Genomic DNA, 6,402 nt, shown 5'->3' on the forward strand with positions numbered 1-6,402 from the left:
CTAGGCTCTGTGTGTTTTTTACATGCTCTGTCAATTAAGCTGCCTCCCAGCACATAGCCTATCATGCATTATATCATTTTTAAAAAAACTTATTTATTTCATGTGCATGAGTGTTTTGCCTGCAGATGTATGTGTACCGCAAGCTTGCCTGGTCCCCTCAGAGGTCAATAGGGCACTGCATCCTCTGGAACTGGAATTATGAGTGGCTGAGAGCCACCGTGTAAACTCTGGGAACTGGACCTGGGTCATTTGCAAGAGCAACAGAGGGCTCGGAACTGAGCACTGAGCCATCTCCCCAGGCCCCTCTAGGTTAACTGCAGCTAGGGGTTAGAGAGAGTGGCAGCTGGAATCTCAGGGAGAGCCTGCTGTTCCCTCTAGGAGAGAATGGTCGGCCCCATCACCATGCACTCAGCTATCTGTTGTACAGTTCTGTCTGTCATCAACATGACCGCAGGCCTCAGCCCCCTGTAGGTTACCGCAGTGTTCTGCTCCAGGGCTGGTCAAGCCCAGGAGAAATAGCCATGGTACAGTGAAAGAAAGAACAGATGGAGTCATCTTAGGGGAACTCGGATTCAGACACGTGAGACTGGAGATTCCCACTAGAGACGCATGTGGGTGTTTTGAATAAACAGGTGAATGTGTGGGGCTGCAGGTTGGAAGAGGAAGCATCTGGGATAGAGAAGGGTAAGTCTGGGAATTGTTAAGGTATAGACACTAATTAAAGCCACAAGATCAAAACAGATGAAGCAAAGGGTGAAAAGGTGTGGGTTCTAAGAGCTGGGCCAAAGGTTTTGTCTTAGTCAGCGTTCTATTGCTGTGGAGAGACACCATGACCAAGGCGATTCTTATAAAAGAAAGGATGGCTTACAGCTGCAGAGGGTTGGTCCATTGTCATCACAGCAGAGGGCATGGCAGTCGGTTTCCATGGTGTTAGAGAAGTAGCTGAGAGCTTTACATCCCGATCCATAGGCATCAGGCAGAGAGAATGAGACATTGGGGTTGGCCCTGGGCTTTGGAAACCACAAAACTCACGCCTCATGACCCCGTGACACACCTCCTCCAACAAAGCCAGGCCTCCTAATCCTTTCCAAACAGTTCATCAACTGGGGACTAAGGAGAGAAACACATGAGTCTGGGGGGCATTTTCATCCACACCACCACAGGTTTCCCCTTGAAGTTGAGAAGGCTGGAAAGGGTTGGGAGGGGGGGAAAGGAGTGGCCAGCCAGCAGGGTAAGTAAGTCGCCTGGGAGCCAAGGGCTGAGAGTTTCCAAGAGGGGCAGAAGGTAACCGGCAGATGTGGCCTGAGGGTCAAGTAGGGTGAGGACTGAAAATTGACCACTGGATTTTGCTTCGTGCTGGTTGCTCTTTACCTTGACAAGAGAAGTATTGATGGACTAATTAACGTGAAACGTTACTCCAAAGAGCTTGCAGCTGAATGAGGGATAGTTGAAACGGGAGTCTCAGTAACTCTTTTCAAAATAGATTGGCTCAGAAGCAAACAGAAGAGTACGGCCACCGTTGAAGCAAAGCTAGAAGCGGGTGGTGGATTGTTTGTATTTATTAAAAAGTTGTATTTTTATTTTATACGTATGGACGTTTTGCCTGTGGGCATGTCTATGTACCATATGTGCATGCAGTACCCTAGGAGGCTACAAGAGGGCCTCAGATCTTCTGGAACTGGAGTTATAGACAGTTGTGAGCCACCGTGTGGGTGCTGGGAGTTGAACTGGGGCCCTCTGCAAGAGTAATCAGTGCTATGAACCACTGAGCCATCCCTCCAGCATCATTTTTATTTTACTTGTGCACGTCTATGTGTGTGAGTGTGTTCTTGTCACGCGCTAGTGTGGGGTCAGAGGACAGCTTGCAGATCAGCTCTCTCCCTCCGCCCTGAGTCCCAGAGACAGAACTCAGGATGGAAGCTGGGCAGCGAGTGTCTTCCCCCACTGTGTCCTCGCTGCAGCCCTTATTGTAGTTTATTTGCCTGTGGTACACAGAGCTATAGTGTACCATCTTATTTATTTATTTATTTAGCGACAGGGTAACACTAAATTATCCGGGTTGGCACTCGGCTTGTGATCCTGCTTCAGCCTCCTGAGTAGCTGGAATTACAGGTATGTAGCAGCTGAAATGATTATTTTTGTTCTGATTTTTATAAAGTGTATTAATTTATTGTGTACCTGCTCACTCACTTGCAGAGGTCAGAGGACAACATTTGTTTGTTGATTTTGGGTTTTTGTTTTTGTTTTTTAGGGCAGAGACTCTCTATGTCGTCCTGGCCTTTCTGGAACTCACTGTGTGGACCATGCAGATCTTCAGCTCAAAGAGCTCTGCCTGCCTTTGCCTTCTGAATGCTGAGACTGAAGGCGTGTGCCACCACACCTGCTCAGGGAACAATACACTGTCTCTTTACATAACATCTTTCAGATACTTGGTGGCTTTTTGGATACATATACCCTTGATGGCCTGGGCAGTCTCAATGGGTTCTTCAAGTGAACATGAAGATTTGAACCTTGATTTACATGATTTTGTAGGGTTTTCAGGGTAAAGAGAATAGCGAACCAGTTTCACAGGTCACCTCAGGCCGCTCACAGGAAGAGGAAGTGAGGCCTTACTCTGAAGAAACTTAAGAAGCAGGATGGGGAGGTGGCTCAGAGGCTAAGGCACTCACTGTGCAAGTCTGAGGGCTGGAGTTCAGATCCCCAGCACACATATAAAACGATCCAGCCGTCATAGTAGCTTGCCTGCAATCCCAGAGCTCTGGAAGCAGGGGCAGGGCATCCCTGGGGCAAGCTGGCTAGTTAGATTAGCCTAATCCATGAGCTCCAGGTTCAGTGAGAGACCACGCTTCAATGATGGAGGAAGGTAACCGATATCATCCTCCGGTCTCTGCATATGTGTGTACATGCATCTGCACACGTGTCACCCACACTCATTTGTACACGCATACACCCATGCACTAGTGCCATACATACAGACATAAAAAAGTAAAAAAATGCACACTTAAAAGTAAGAAAGATAGAAAGGAAGGAAGGAGGGGAACCTTGTATGCAGGTAGGTGACTTACAATCAAGCACAGATGCCTCAGCCCCGGAAACAAGAACCACATGCTTTGAAGTCTTCTGTTTCCATAATAGAATTAGCAGCAAAGGGCAGGGCATTGGATGGAACCATCCTCTAGGGGAAGGGGAGAAGGAACTCCTGGGAAGTCTGGTAGGCAGGAACTCTGAGCGGGACAAAGAACCCCTTGAAAGCTAAAGAATTTTAAGTGAGCACCATCAGCATGGCTGTGGGTTTCTCCAGCTGCCTGGGTGCTGTAGTGCAGACACCTCCAGTGACAGGTGGGCTCTGGGTTCCATCACAGTTTTGTTTGTGTGTGTGTGTGTGTGTGTGTGTGTGCTTTGCTTTGTTTAGAAAGTAAACAAATCCCAGAGGTAAAGGTGCTTGCAAGTGTGTGTATGTGGATACCCACACAAGGGAAGATCAGGAAGACATCAGAAGAGAGGACCAGATAGGATGGGTGGTCCTTGGTCCTAGTGCAGATGAAAGATGAATGGAGCCTTGTCCCATTTTTCTGAATGTTTCCCTACTTTATTTCAAGGTTTTCTCTTCCTTCCTTCCTTCCTTCCTTCCTTCCTTCCTTCCTTCCTTCCTTCCTTCCTTCCTCTCTCTCCCTTCCTTCCTTCCTTCCTTTCTCTCTCTCCCTTCCTTCCTTCCTTCCTTCCTTTTTTTTAAAACATTTTATTTATTTATTATGTATACAATATTCTGTCTGTGTGTATGTCTACAGGCCAGAAGAGGGCACCAGACCTCATTACGGATGGTTGTGAGCCACTATGTGGTTGCTGGGAATTGAACTCAGAACCTTTGGAAGAGCAGGCAATGCTCTTAACCACTGAGCCATCTCTCCAGCCCCTTCCTTCCTTTTTTTTTAAATTTCATTTTTGAGACAGGGTTTCGCTGTGTAGCCCTGGCTGTCCTGGAACTCATTCTGTAGACTGGGCTAGCCTTGAGCTCAGACATCCACCTGTCTCTGCCTCCTGAGTGCTAAGATTAAAGGCGTGTGCCATGCCACCATCATCTGGCCAAGTTTTCTTTTTTCACTTCAAATATTCATATCAAAAGAAACATTCTGGGGTTGGAGAGATGGTCCAATGGTTAAGAGTACTTACCGCTACTGGGTTCAATGCCCAGTAGCCACATGACAGCTCCCATATCCAGTTCCAGTAGATCTGATGCCCGCTTCTGTCCTCCTCGGGAACCACAGGCCAAATACCCATACACATAAAAACTGGGGTGGGGGAAATTTATATTACTAAAAATAAAAGTAATGTTTAAGTCTCCCTCCTAGAACATAATTGATTCAAAGTTATCACCCCTGAGTTAGTTACTCTCCTCAGGATATCCAGGATCTGTAGTTCTCAACTGAGTACTGAATGGAAGAAGAGCCTTGAGCAGAAGTCCTGTGTATGAAACTAAACTGTCCCCCACCCAGCAACCCTGTGGGAAGACAATTTGTACCTGGCTATGCAAGTTCCTATCCTATTATCCTGAAGCAAACGATTTCTTCACTGGAACAATGTGTTTGCCACCAGTGAGATTCCCCTGCGTTGGCATCAATATGAATCAAATCATCTCATTGAGCCCGTCACTATACCCATTTTAGCAGATAGGGCAGGATTCACAGACAGACACACACACCCTCTTCCTTACAATATCACTCGCTGTCCCAAGTCACAAATCTCCCTCGACATCAAGGGGCTCGTTACCACCCAGGCGGCTCCTCTAACAGCTGATGGACTAGAAAGACCATCATAACGTATCAACTCCCAATGAGCTGTAGAACTGATTGCTAGGCCAACCCCTAGGTCTCTGCACTCTAATAGTTGTTAAATCAAAAATCAAGAATGAATAATGGTAACGTTAGAAACACCAGCTAGTGCTGGCGAGGAGGGTTTGCGCGGAGGCTGAGGGCAGAAACTTCTGGGTCTTGCAGTCATCCAGTCTTGTGTTCATGCCAACCTCACGCCCATATTTAGAATCCCTTATCCATAGGTGACTGCTCTCCTTCCAGACCTATTTGCATGTACAGACATATACTTTCCTAGAAATTGAGTTCATTGTGTATCATCGTACCTAAATGTATTTATTTGCCTAGTAAACACTTTAGAAATTGTTCTTCTTTTTATTCAGCAATGTAATTTGAAGCCATTTTGCAGGTGATAATACATAAGGATTGGCCTAAGAATTGGCCTAAGGAGTTGTTTCGGTTTCTGCAGCACAGAACTCTGGAACCCTGCATCTTAAACTGGGATGTTCATTCAGACCGCCTAAGCTCATCATGGATGTGCATATTCACAGCTCCAGTACCCAGGAAGCTGAGACAGAAGAACAGAGAGTTCAAGTCCAGCCTGGTCTACATAGTGGCTACCAGGCCAGCCTGAGTCCCGTAGTCAGACACTGTCTCAATAACAACAGCAAAATCCGGCTGGGAGTGAGCTCAGTGGTGGAGTGTGCTCATCTAGTATTCGTGACAACCCGGGGTTAGTCTCAGCTCTAAAAATAAATAAAATAATAAAATAGTAATGTCTTGGGTGTGGTGGTAAGCTCTGATTTTCTCCATTTCTAGAAACTTCCCAGATATTGATCATGTGAGTCAACTTGATACCAGATGGTGGAAATCCTATGGTACAGAAACAGTAGAAATAGGACCAAGTCTTATAATCCCAGGGCTGGGAGGCTGAGGCAGGAGGTTCACTGTGAGTTGGAAGCTAGCATGGTTTACATATGAATCCAAGAGCAGCCTTGGTTGCTTGGTGATACTCTGTCTCAAAAATGAGGGATAGAGGGATACCAAATCACATATAATGGACAAGACAAGCAAGCAAGGTGTCTTTATTGTAATTTCAGACTGAGTCAGCCAACTTCAGTGTGAGCCAAAGGAGCATGCCGAGCAGTGATTGAAAGGGACATCAGGCTGCTGTTCGCTGAACAGAAGCAAGCAGCAAACTTCCATTGATTTTCTGGGATGGATTAAGGTTTAGTAATTGCCCATTGGTCATGGGAAAGGTTTCAAAAGATCTTTTCCTCCTTGAACACACACATTCTGGCCTTGTGGCTTGCAGGCTAATCTGTGGTGACAACCCAGGAACCACTGACTTACTCATTGTCACATAAATGTCCTGACCCCGGGATTTGGTCTGAACCTTCTGATAGGACTGAGGAGGTACAGGTGCTTGAGTCGTGCAGAGAGGCCAAGGTCAGGATGCTCTAACAGCAGCAGGCTGAGCTAATCCTGTATTTTAGTCTTAGACAACTTTAAAGTTTGTGTGTGTGTGTGTGTGTGCGTGCGTGCGTGCGTGAGTGAGAGAGAGAGAGAGAGAGAGAGGGAGGGAGGGAGGGAG

The sequence above is a fragment of the Microtus ochrogaster genome, linkage group LG4, assembly GCF_000317375.1.
Source record: "Microtus ochrogaster isolate Prairie Vole_2 linkage group LG4, MicOch1.0, whole genome shotgun sequence".
Taxonomy (NCBI): domain Eukaryota; kingdom Metazoa; phylum Chordata; class Mammalia; order Rodentia; family Cricetidae; genus Microtus; species Microtus ochrogaster.